Below are 13,556 nucleotides of genomic sequence, written 5' to 3' on the forward strand. Positions count from 1 at the left end.
AAATCAGTAAATGGCATATATCGCAACTCATTCTTGATATACGGCAACGTGTTGCCAACCACCATTCGGATCTGATCCTGCTCGAGCGGTTTTTGTTTTATCACTGCGCCTTAGCCCTCCATCTTTTCACAAAATCGGAAAAGGATTCCCCAGCCTGTTGCTTAGTGCTCTCTAACTCTTTCAAAGTGACCTCAAGCATGGTGTTAAAGCTATACTGAGCGATGAATGACTTCGCTAATTCCTTCCAATCCCTCTTTGTCACCACCGGCAATGCATGGAACCATGTGAGGGCAGCCCCCTCTAGGTAGGTGTTAAACAGCCCCAGGACTTGATCCTCAGTCAGGATCATGTGCTTCATCACAACAACATACTGATTCATGTGAGCGGTGGGATCTCCCGTTCCATCGAACTTTTTCATGTCAGGGAGCCGGAATTTCAAAGGCAAAGCTGTTGCCGACAAACAATTCTTCAAGTTATAGAAGTCCTGACTCCCGGAACTTCCTCCACGCAAGTCCTGCACTTCCTGTGTGATGTGTTGCTTCCACTCCTCTTCCTTAGCTTTCTCTTTCTCTAACTGTTTTCGGATATAATCCTGATAATCCTCCTCATTCCCAAAGCGAGGACCATCGTTCACCTCATTCTCAGCACGCTTACTACCACTCTTGTTGTCCTTCAGTGCTAACTCAGCTAGCTGGGCCAAGATCGCGGCCAGCTGATCATTGATATTGTTCACAGAATTCTCCAATTCAGCCATTTTCTCGTCGGTCGCAGACATACTGACGGAAGACTGAGTATACCCAGACGAAGATGATTCAGAAGCCACAACTACTGATTCTGAACTGTCTACTCGTAGCTGATCAAACTGTCTGACAAGCCGATTACTCTCGCGAAACCACAACCGCTTAATGATGACGTCTGCGCGAACGGTATCCTTTAGTATGTATGCATGATTTTATATGCATGATTCGTGGTGTGTGCGTTTATTTATTTTACGGATATATAAGATAAGAAGAACAAACGTTAGTCTAATTACACGTATCACAACATCTCTCTTCCACCCTTATTCCTCCACACACTCGTTGGTCCAGGTCTCTTTTCTAGGATTTTGGTTTGGGGCTCACATTGCGGTCCAGGGGACGCGTGATGCCGTCGATTATTGCGGAAAAATAAATCATTCACCATACAACACAGTTCGTTTTGACGTACCAACGTTCAGTGACTAAGATATCGACCAAGCGGATTGTCCTTTCGGAATAACTCGTCTTTTATCCTTTCGCGAGACGCATTAATTCGGGTTTTGACTCCCTTTGAGCGCATCTCAGTTTTTAGACGTGGTACAAGTTATTCTTCTAGTCCAATCGTTCGTTATTGTCAATGATTCGTTCCCTTTTGTTCACGTGGGTTCGTGTCTCAATTTTTGGATTACAACGGGATCTTTTAGATCTATCGAGAGACGTAACCACGTGTTTATTTAGTGATGGAATCACTTTTGGATTTTATTTTAGGGAACGGACTCATCGCGTAACGCGTTTGTTCTTAGCGTCGAGGATCCGTTTGCTCATTTTAGCTACGTGAAAAGACGGCGAGTCTTATTTTGAGCGCACGGTAACCTTTCGGCTAGCAACAGTTCGTTGTTCTTCTCAATCCTACGGGATATATCATCTTAGTGTGGTTATAGAAAACCCACCTTTCGTTAAATCGCGTGTTTGTTCGAAGCGAGGATACCACCGTTTTCTTTCCTTTAGGCGCGAATTTAAGCAAACACGTATATCGGGCCATATTTCTTGCAGTTTTGGTAACGGTCGAAATGATCGAGTCGTTAGTCAAAACCTGCAGTCTCGTCCATATGGCGCAATTATATGGTTTGGCTTAATTCGGCTTCGAGATTTTAAACGGGGTATACACTCGTCCGAGGCACGTATTCAACGACATTGGTTTATTTCCTTTAACTACCCTCGGGATTGATATATATCGTAGTCTCGGAATGATTTTGGTCGATTAGTTCATTTTTCTTTTCTTTTATTTTCTTAGTCACCTTTGCGGACACATCCATTTCTCTTAAGAACGACACGAGGCATAACGTAAAAGCTCGTCTTTTATTCGGAAGGGACGGGCTACTTGTGCGAAACTTTTTACGTTACGACAGGGTCGTTCAAGACAGAAATGTTCTTCATTTTCGTTTCATCGTGATCTCGTTTTATCCTAATTTATCTAAAGAATGTGAATAACGGCTACTGTTAATATAGTCTTTTGTATCGAAATGTAACTATCCTTAACACCGAACCGATTCATACTAATACGTGCTTACGTCATAACGTATTTCCTGAACACGTGCCTTCGTCGGGACACCGAAAGGGACAAGGCGGGTCGCACATGTTCATTCATACGAGATAACTAAGTCGTCTTTAGTTCAAATTGTTTCGATGTTTTTAGGGTAATTAGTATGTCGATTCATAAGTATATATTAACGCATCGTCTCATTTTCTTTACATACTTTAGGATTAGACACGTATCATGGCGGTTTGAAAACACGAACTGATTCATTTATCACATCAAAAATAGTAACGGGTAATCCTATGGAAACTTCTAAGGCTACTATATGCTGACACGGCTGACCGCGGGACCTCACAGGACCGCACAGATTCGCCCCTAACGAATGGATGGGGACCCTCTGGCGCCTTACTGTAAGGGGGAACTTACACTAGCCTCTTTCGAGCGACGAATGGACTCTCGCTAGAGGTTTCGTGGAAATTACCCAAAGGGTTTGCAATAATGCACATGAATGCATACGAAAAGAAGTAAAACGATCCGTCCCCGTTAAGGGCTTAATACACGCCTTCCGGAATCAAATTTCTCGCTTCCCCAGCAGAGTCGCCACTTGTTAGACGAGGTGCCGCGGCCTAATCTCCCGGGCGGACCGGGGGGTGGACAACCTCATGGCGACGTAAGCGGTGATTGGCGCCGAAAGCAACCAATCATGGAATCAAGCTGCTCGGCAGGACCGGAGCTCGGAGATATGGAAGAGTCGCCACCCACGAATGGGAAAATAAACACCGATCCCTTGCGGGAGACCGGTGTGGGTTCGGGAAACTTAGGTACGAGCCGAGAAGGCTAGCTCCTTTCCGGAGAAAGGCTACTAGGCACCCCGACATCGCCCGGTTATGAACCACCGGCCTCCTACTCAGCATGTTAGGCGATAACGGACTAATCGTATACTTCTTTAAGTTTAAAATTCATTTAAAACCCTTTTCTTTCTCTTTTTTTGAAACCGTTTTGAGCATATATTATTGAAAAGCCGTATTAATAAAGAATCACCCATTTATGTTATACATACACAGAGAGGGGGGAGAAAGAAGTGGTTTATTTACAACCGTATTTAAAAGTCATGTCGTGTGTTTATTCTACACTAACTTGTTCCCCCAAAACGAGTTTATTTACATGGTTCGCACCTTAATCGCCGTTGGAACGATTTAGGTGCGTTTTAAAACCCCGTTTGATGAAGTTTACCCGAATCGCCGTTGGAACGACTCGAGGGTTTGAAAACATTGAGATAAAAACCTTTGATGAGAAACGTGGTTAAACATACAAGTCAATTTTATTTTGTACAAATCATTTAAGAAAACGATTCAAAACTCTATTATTTACAGTGAAAACGATTTTAATTACAAGGCTCGCTTAATCCGTCGTTTGGAACGGACTAAGGTTTTAAAGCGTGATGTTTTAAGAAACGATTTGAAATGTCAAAAAAACACTATTTATTTACATTAAGAATCTCTAAAAAACCTTTTAGTTTAAATAATTAAATTGAAAACTCTTTTTGTGATTTATTTTCCCCCTTTTTCCTTAATGAATTCTCTACTTATTACAATTACAATAATAAACCCCTTTAAACTAATATTCACACTCAAATAATACTTATTTGGAACATGGACCCATGAATGGGCCAAAAGAATAAAGAAAATAATTTAGGCATATATATATATATATATATACATTTAAATCAAAAAAGAAGATATGAAAATAAGAGTTAACACAAAAGAAACTATATGTATATGAAAATAATAGGTACAACACATTTATACAAAAAAATGTGAAAATAATAAGTAAATCTTATGAATAAGAAAATAACATTTACCCAAAAATAATTTCATTCAATAATCAACAAAATAACCCAAATATCCCAACACTATATACATATACATAACTAATATAGTTTTAAATACCAAAAATAACATATACTAATATCTATCAATTATTTCTCAATATATCAAATAACTATCATTTAAAACATAGCCTAAATTAATAAAAAGGAAATACATATACATAATTATACTTATATTTAGAAAATAGTATAAAAAATGGTATACAAATATTATCAAATAATTATATATGCTAAAGGTCTAAAATAATTTGAAAAACATATACATAATTATACATATATATATTAAAGATTAAAAGCTTAAAAGTTAGGAAAAAGGGACTGAAATGGCATTTTTTACGTTTTGGCAGATTTACCGACGGAAAATCCGTCGGTAAACAGCATTTAGACAGAATAGGTAAATTACAGCAGCACTCCTAAATGTTTCCAGATTTATTCAAAAGCTTTAAATTAAATCTAATTCAATCGTTTTGGATTTCCGAACTACCAAAGATGGATCATAGTCGAAAACGGAAGTTCCTAAACGACGTTTTTTATTTCAAAACATTATTTAGAAATTTCTTTTAAATTAAAAACTTATAATTACAACGTTTTCGATACCCGAACTACCTTTTTATCGGATCACGGTTCGTATTGGGATATCAAAACGAGGTTTTTTATTTTAACACAAAACCGAATTTTATTTAACACGAAACGAAAATTAAATAAATACGCTAATTAAATAAAACGTGACAAAATAAATGAATAACTAAATCAATAAAAACTATAACATAAAAATAAATAGGAGAGTAAGATAAATAAAATAAAATAAAAGAGAGTCTAGTCCTCGGATAATACCTTAAATTCGGTATCTGACAGTCGAAGCCGATTGATTCCACGAACCACGATCTTCCGTTTTTAATGAAAATTTAGTAAAAATTGAACTTGAGGAAATTTGGAATTTTTGAGAAAAAAAATATTTTTCTCAAAAAAAATCACTCTCTCTCTCTAAAAATGTTTAGAGTGAGAAAGCTATCCAAAAAATCCCCTCCCCCTTTTTGCATGGGGATCCGTGCCTTTTATAGGCAAACGGGTCCCCGGACCAATGGGCGACGCCCAAAGGAAATTGGGCGTCGCCCATTGGGGTTGGGCGGCCGCCCAACATTTGTTGGGCGATCGCCCAACGCAAGGTTGGGCGCCCGCGCCCGACCTTCGTCGGGCGTTCGCCCAACGATCGTCGGGCGTTCGCCCGACGGGGTTGGGCGCCCGCCCGACGACCCTCGGGGCGTGCCTCGCGCCGTCGGGCGCACCCCACGGCCGCCGAGCGCGCGTTCCGCGCCGTCGGACGCTCACACGTCGCGGCCGCCGAACGCGCGCTTCGCGCTACCGGACGCGTGCGCTCAGCGAGCCACGAGAGTGCGCACCGTACCACCGGACCCGGGTATTGCTCGGACGTCGAGAGCGTGCCGCTCGCGGTGCGTCCGACGGACGCTGAGCGCACGTCCCGTGCCGCCGATTATCCTTCGCTTATTATCCTTTATATATTTGTTCAAAACTTCCGGAATCAATCGCTTCAACCGTCTTGTTTTCAGGTTTTCGTCACAGGTCCTCCGACTCGGTGTCTACAGTTGCCCCTACTTTTCTATTTTGACAGTGACGTGTGTGTTTCGAAAACGTTTTTTGCTAACGCAACACATGCAATGTAAAACATATAAAAGTAAAAGACACGTAAAGAGTAGGAGGGAACATACCTGACCTTCGCGCTGCGCGTTCCGGTGTCGTCCTCTGATTCCTTCCATCGTCACCTTTGGAATGGCCATCGATGAATGTTCTTTTCTCGGAATCTAGCGTACGTTGGTTATGGCTCAAAAGCAATTTCGGTGTACGACCGCTAACGTGATGGCTCAAAAGCAACTCAAGTCTGCGACCGCGAGTAAGATGGCTCAAAAGCGACCCTGGTCCACGACCGCGGGTAAAATGGCTCAAAAGCAACTCAGGTCTGCGACCTTGAGTAAGATGGCTCAAAAGCAACTCTGGTCTACGACCGAGAGCAAGATGGCTCAAAAGCGACCCTGGTCCACGACCGCGGGTAAAATGGCTCAAAAGCAACTCTGGCCTGCGACCGTGAGTCAGATGGCTCAAAAGCAACTCTAGTCTACGACCGAGAGTAAAATGGCTCAAAAGCGACTCTGGTCTACGACCGAGAGTAAGATGGCTCAAAAGCGACCCTGGTCCACGACCGCGGGTAAGATGGCTCAAAAGCGACCCTGGTCCGCGACCGCGGGTACAATGGCTCAAAAGCAACTCAGGTCTGCGACCTTGAGTCAGATGGCTCAAAAGCAACTCCGGTCTACGACCGTGAGTCAGATGGCTCAAAAGCAACTCTGGTCTACGACCGAGAGTAAGATGGCTCAAAAGCAACTCTGGTCTACGACCGAGAGTAAGATGGCTCAAAAGCGACCCTGGTCTACGACCGCGGGTAAGATGGCTCAAAAGCGACCCTGGTCCACGACCGCGGGTAAAATGGCTCAAAAGCAACTCAGGTCTGTGACCTTGAGTCAAATGGCTCAAAAGAAACTCCGGTCTACGGTCGTGAGTCAGATGGCTCAAAAGCAACTCCGGTCTGCGACCGTGAGTAAGATGGCTCAAAAGCGGGGATTGTCTCTGGATTCTTCTACAACACTGTTGTCTGTATTTTCTTACTGGAGCTAGCATCTCGGAGGTTTAATGGGGACGTATTTTAGTATGGAATGATATAGACTAACGATTATTTTTCTATTGACTGTTGTCTGTATTTTGACTGGTGTCACTGTTTCGTAAAAATTGACTGTTGTCTGGAGTTCATATCTTGACAATGTTGGTCGCTGTCTGGGAGAAATGCAGGCTGAAACGGACTGCAAATCGGAGGTCTGTGCACCTAGTAATTAATTATTTACTTTTTACCTTTATGTCAAATCGTACTTTTTTCACTATTTACGGGAATGCCATTCCCTTTTCCTATATAAGGTGGTGGGGTTTCATTTCAACCCCACACCTTTTCTCTCTTCTTTCTCTCACTAGACTTCAATTTGGATTATTTTCGGGATGGATTTAGATGAATGGGATGGCACTAGAGGCATGGACGAGGTTTACGTAAACCTGGATAGAGTGGATACTTTCCACGACCCTACGACGCATTTGAGCAGGACACGCTGCAACGAGGTAAGTAATTTCTCACTTTTATTTGATTCGAACTCTAGGCTTTAGCATTCCTATTCGAACATTATTTGCATGCCAACCCTTAGACTGCCTTAGAGGACTTTAGCTAGAAAACGTGAATTCCTTTACTTACAAGTAGCACTTGTTTATTTTTGTAAGAATGCGCGCTATATGAATGTGAATAGTGACACTACAAATTTATGCATGCTAACGGTACAAACAACGTGAATAGTGAAGATGTGAATAGTGCGCGTGAATAGTAAAAACGTGAATAGTGCATGTGAATAGTAAAAACTTAGCTAATGCACGTGAATAGTGCACGTGAATAGTGAAAACACGAATAGTGCATGTGAATAGTGAAAACGTGAATAGTGCACGTGAATAGTAAAAACTTAACTAACGCACGTGAATAGTAAAAACTTAGCTAATGCACGTAAACAGTAAAACCTAATCTATGCTCCTTGTCCCCGCAGACGAGGGTGGATTAAAGAATTGACTAAACCCTACGTGAATGACCCTACAGGAGAGATTTTTACAGAAAATTGGTCCTAACTGACCGGATGTCTCTATGAAAGAATACCTAGTCTTAACACGTTCTTATCAATTGCATGCTTTAGGAGCTGTATTTAAATTTTCTTGTCTTGTTCTTTTTAGTTCATTGAGATTTCGGGGACCACCGCCGAGATTCACTCATGGTACGATAGGCTAGGTGACGCGGCGAGAGCCCGCGTGCGTGAGTTGGGCTTCGAGCCTTTTATTGCAGCGTTGCCCCGCACCAACGGGGTATGCGATCGTTTCGGCCTGCGGGCCTTATATGAGCGGTGGGTTGACTCGACCCACACCTTCCACCTTTCTTTTGGGGAGATGACCATCTCGCCCAGAGATTTCTCACTGCTGACAGGGTTACGAGGGAGCAACACTCCCGTTCCTTTCCATTTCGATATGATGCGACCACGGGTCGACCTTGCTAGGCTCGCTGCCTTGATTGGACCGGGAGTTCGTCTTTGCGCCAAATCTACTCCAGCGAAGTTTATTTCCACCGCGAGCCTCTTGAGTCGGCGAGATTTCTGCGAGACAGACGGTACCGACTTGGCAGTTCGCAGCTTCTTAGTGTATACTCTGAGTGAGACGATTTTCTGCACGAAGGGCGGAAAGGTACACGCAGGTCTCATTCAGGCGCTCAGCGATCTGGATGCAGCGGCTTCCTACGATTGGGCGGGGGCAGGCTTAGCCTTTCTCTACAAGTTTTTGGATCTGACTTGCAGGAAGCGCAAGGATTTCAGTGGTTACACCTTTGCTCTGCTGGTACGTGACGCCTTCTTGACTTGCCCGTCTTATCTTCTTCGCGTTTTTCACACTCCTAGTCCTTGTTTTTACCGCAGGTGTGGGCGTATGAGAGGCACATCCTTCCGAGCTGATCTCGATCTCGACCGAGAGTACCGAGGCCGCCTTTCATGACTCGATGGAGGGATTTTGACTTGAGCGTCGAAAGGAGTCGGACGGTGCCACGGCTCCTAGATTGGATCGACTCGCTTACCCTCACACAGGTAGATTTTGCCTAATCATGCTCGGTTTTTGTTTGAGTCTTTCTGACTTTCTCTTTGTGCATTTTTAGATTAAGTTCAGGTGGGACGACCTCGACTTCGGCCCCGATTATACATATGTATCGATGATCCAGGAGCAGCAGTGTGTGCTCACCGGCCCCTGCGTGTGGGTATGGTATTTAGGGGATCGAGGCATCACTGGAGTTAGGGACGCTCACTGGACACCGGGTGAGATCCCCGTCTCTATGTTCGCGATGCGGACCATGCCCTTATCGACCGTTCGTCGGGACTTGACCCGTCGGTTTGTTGGTAGAGCGGTGTGGATTCACGCCGGGGGCCGTGAGCCTTACTTATCTACTCTGCTGAGCGTGAGGGATGCCCCGGCGGCAGCAATGGAGGTGGATCTGGTGGCAGATGTATTTTCGAGGGAGGCTGTCGCGGCAGTCTTCGGTCAGGAGGAGGTCCCGGTAAGTGGTTCCATCCCCTTCTTATTTTACCTTTCATTCATGAGATGTTTAGGGGTTTTTATTATGTTTTTTTTTTGCAGGAGGGGTCCTGGAGGAGTGCCCATTTATCTGATTTCTTTGACGGTACTCGAGCTCAGATGCCTGTGTGCGAGCAGCCCTACTACGTCGGCGAGTCCTCCAGCGCTGCCCGACCGGAGAGGTCTTCCCTAGGCGTGCCCCTACCAGACTACGGGAGAGATTATGCCACGATTTGCTATGACGAGTCCGGGGCAGCTTATGCGGGATTCGAGGCGGCTCCTCCTATCTTCTCCTCGAGGGTCCCATTTGATCCTTCAGACGCTTCTCTGACCACGAGGGAGACTTGTACGGATTACGTGGGGCTGTCTGGTTACCTACGAGATCGCCTCAGCTTGCGCTGCACCGATCACCTGGTATGTATCATTAATTTACTTTAGTGTAGTGGAATGTATGCATGTATGTATGATTTATGTTTTTGCCTATGCTGCTTTTTATCTGTTCTTCTTTTTTTCTTCTTTTTCTGTAGAGTGATCTGCATGCCCATGAGCGGAGGCAGAGCGAGTTGGTGCGGGAGGCCGACGCCCGGGTTGGTCAGGTGTATCAGGAGAGAAATGACCACTGGTCAGGGATGATATGACGGGAGACTGAAGGTCGCCTTGCCGTCGAGGAGAGGGCGCGTGATGAGTCGATCAGGCGCCTTGCTGCAGAGGAGAGAGCACGAGCTGCTGATGAGAGAGCATGCGCCTCTGATGAGAGAGCGCGAGTTTCTGATGAGAGAGCGCGTGCTGCCGAGGAGGCACTATCTGCGGAGCGGGCATCACACCTGAGAGATGTATTAGGCTCGTTACGTATTGCTTTATAGCTTTCATTATTGCTTTGTAGCTTTTATTAGAATTTCCCCGATGTATAGCTGATGTATAGGGAGTGGGGTGGATAGTAGGTAGGCTTTTTGTGAAAAGTAGGATAGGAAATGTATAACTCGTGATTCATATTACCATGCATTCAGTAGATTATGATGATTCCAATCATTCTCGTCAAATATATTCATGCCTTTATTTATTTACAAACAACAGAAATACTTAGTCTCTTATACATTGTTTTTGTAATTGCTCAAGTCATAACTATTGTTACCAGGATCCGCCTTTCGGTTTTCGGATCCCGGCGATTTTTCTCCTCTCCTTTTACTATCCCGGAATTTTTAAATGAGTGCCCTTTCGGGTTTTCACCCATTGGGATTTCCCTTATTGTTGCATAGGTCGCCCTTTGCGGGTTTTCAACCTATCGGGAATTTTTTTTTTTGTTTTTTTACGAAAAGTATTTCTTAAGCCTATCCAGGTTGGTAGGTTCGGAGAATTCCATGCCGTCCATTGTGGTTAACTTCACCGCTCCTTTGCTTAGTATCTTCTTCACGACGAATGGTCCTTCCCAGTTAGGCCTGAACTTCCCCCTTGGGTCGGTGTGCGTCACACGGATCTGTTTCAGCACCAAATCTCCTTCTTTGATAGGACTGGTCTTGACCTTTTTATTGAAAGCCTGAGCCATCCTTCTTTGATATAACCGTACATGGTAAAGCGCTTCCATCCTTTTTTCGTCAACTAGAGCCAACTGCTCACATTGCTTCTTCGCCCATTCCGCCTCGGGAATTTCTGCCTCCACTGCGATTCTCAACGATCGCTTTTCGATCTCAATTGGCAGGACTGCTTCTGTTCCGTATACCAAGGAGAATGGCGTTGCCCCAGTCGAGGTTCTGATTGTCGTGCGATAAGCCCACAACGCGAGTGGGAGGTGCTCATGCCAGTTCCGATGTTATTCCACCGTCTTTACGAGAATCCTTTTAAGGTTCTTATTAGCTGCTTCTACTGCCCCATTATCTTGTGGACGGTACGGAGAAGATCTGTGATGTTCAATGCCATATTCTCGGAACAGATTCCTTACTTCCCCCTAAAACTGGACCCCATTATCCGTAATCATGTGATGAGGCACTCCAAACCTGGTGATCAAGTGTTTTTCAATGAACTTTCTCATCTGCTTGGATCCCAGTTTGCTAAACGACTCTGCTTCTACCCATTTGGTGAAATAATCGATGGCGACAGCAATAAACTTATGTCCATTTGAAGCGTTAGGCCTTACTTCGCCGATGATGTCAATGCCCCAGGCAGCGAATGGCCAAATAGGTGCTAACACATGTAATTCCGTGGCCGGAAGATGACTGCAATCGCCGTGGATTTAACAATCGTGACATTTCTTCGCATACTCGTTACAATCTCTTTCCATGGTGAGCCAATAGAAGCCTTGCCTTATGATTTTCTTTGCTAACACCGCTCCTCCCATATGGGCCCCGCAAATTCCTGAATGCACCGATTCCATCGCCTCGCGGGCTTCTCCCGCATCTAAGCACCTTAGCTGTAACCCATCGATGTGCCTTTTGTAAAGTAAGTCGTCGTGGATGACGAACTGACGAGCTAACCTTCTAATCACAGCTTGATCCCTCGGTTCTGACTCTGCCGGATATGTTCCATTTTTCATGAAGGTCACGATATCGAAATACCACAGTTTTTCATCTGCCTCTAACAGCATTACATCCTCGTAGCATGGTTTGTGAGATCTCCTTAATACCAACGGTTTCGAGGCAAGGTTCCGGGGGTTGTCCCAAACTGACACCAAAGTGGCCAAAGCATCCGCCGCCTGGTTCTGCGCTCGAGGAATGTGATAGAAACGACACTCCTTGAATCTTTGTGCCAACCCTTCTAGCTAATCTAGATATGGACGTAGCCTTTCTTCCCTCACTTCCCAGTTTCCTTGTGCCTGTTCGATGATCAACTTGGAGTCACCCCAAATTTCAACACATGATGCTCCCAGTGCCGCTAATGACTCTAAACCATAAATGCACGCTTCATATTCGGCCATATTATTAGTGAAAGGGAAGGATAACTTCTTGGCCATCGGGATCCTTTCTCCTTCCGGTGAGGTAAGTAGTACTCCTACTCCGGCTCCATTCGAATTAACTGCTCCATCGAAGAACATTTTCCACGGTATAACTTCGATTGCGTTCAAGTGTTCATCGGGGAAATCATAGCTTATCTCTTCTTCCTCTGCATTCAGAGGTTGGTTGGCCAGAAATTCTGCCACGGCCCTCCCTTTGATAACCTTCTTTGTCACATATTCAATGTCAAACTCGGATAAAAGCAACAACCATCTGGCTAACTTCCCCGTCAAGGATGGAGTTCGGTATAGATACTTCACGGGGTCCATCCGAGAAATAATGATCACTTTATACGATTGGAAATAGTGCCGCAGTTTCTTTGTCAACCATACCACTGCCACACATGTCTTTTCGATCATGTTGTACTTGAGCTCGTACTCCAGGAATTTCTTACTCAAATAATACACCGCGTGCTCCACACCGGTGTCTCCCTCTTGAGCCAACATTGCCCCAATAGATCGCTCCTCAATTGCTACGTAGAGGAGAAGCGGCTTTCCCAGTTTAGGCGGTCTCAGCACTGGCGGATTAGACAAATAGCTCCGGACGCTCTCCAAAGCTTGCTGACACTTATCATTCCAAACAGCGGGTTGGTCTTTCCTTAGCAACTTAAAGATTGGCTCGCAGATTGCGGTGAGTCTTGCTATGAACCGACTGATATACTGAACCTGCCCCAGAAACCCTCTCACTTCCTTCTCATTTCTCGGCGCCGGCATCTCCTGTATAGCCTTCACTTTATCAGGATCCACCTCGATTCCCTTATTTCCGATTACATAGCCTAAGATTTTCCCCGACAAAACGTCGAAAAAGCACTTCTTCGGGTTTAACCTTAGCTTGAATTCTGCAATTCGGGCCAAAAACTTCTCGAGCGCGGCAAAATGCCCTTCTCTTGTCTCTGATTTGACCATCATATCGTCCACGTAGACTTCTACCTCCTTGTGTATCATATCATGGAACAGTGCTGTAGCCATTTGCTGGTAAGTTGCCCCGGCATTCTTCAAACCAAACGGCATTACTCTGTAACAGTATGTCCCTCACTCAGTTGTGAACGAGGTTTTTGCTTTGTGCTTTTCGGCCATCTGGACTTGCATGTAGCCCATGAAGCCATCCACATTCGTGTGTAATACACTTGACGCTGCACTGTCGATCAATACGTCGATGTGAGGCAATGCGAACTCATCCTTGGGGCATGCCTTATTAAGATCTCTGTA

This window comes from Euphorbia lathyris, chromosome 5 (genome assembly GCF_963576675.1).
Source record: "Euphorbia lathyris chromosome 5, ddEupLath1.1, whole genome shotgun sequence".
NCBI classification, from domain to species: domain Eukaryota; kingdom Viridiplantae; phylum Streptophyta; class Magnoliopsida; order Malpighiales; family Euphorbiaceae; genus Euphorbia; species Euphorbia lathyris.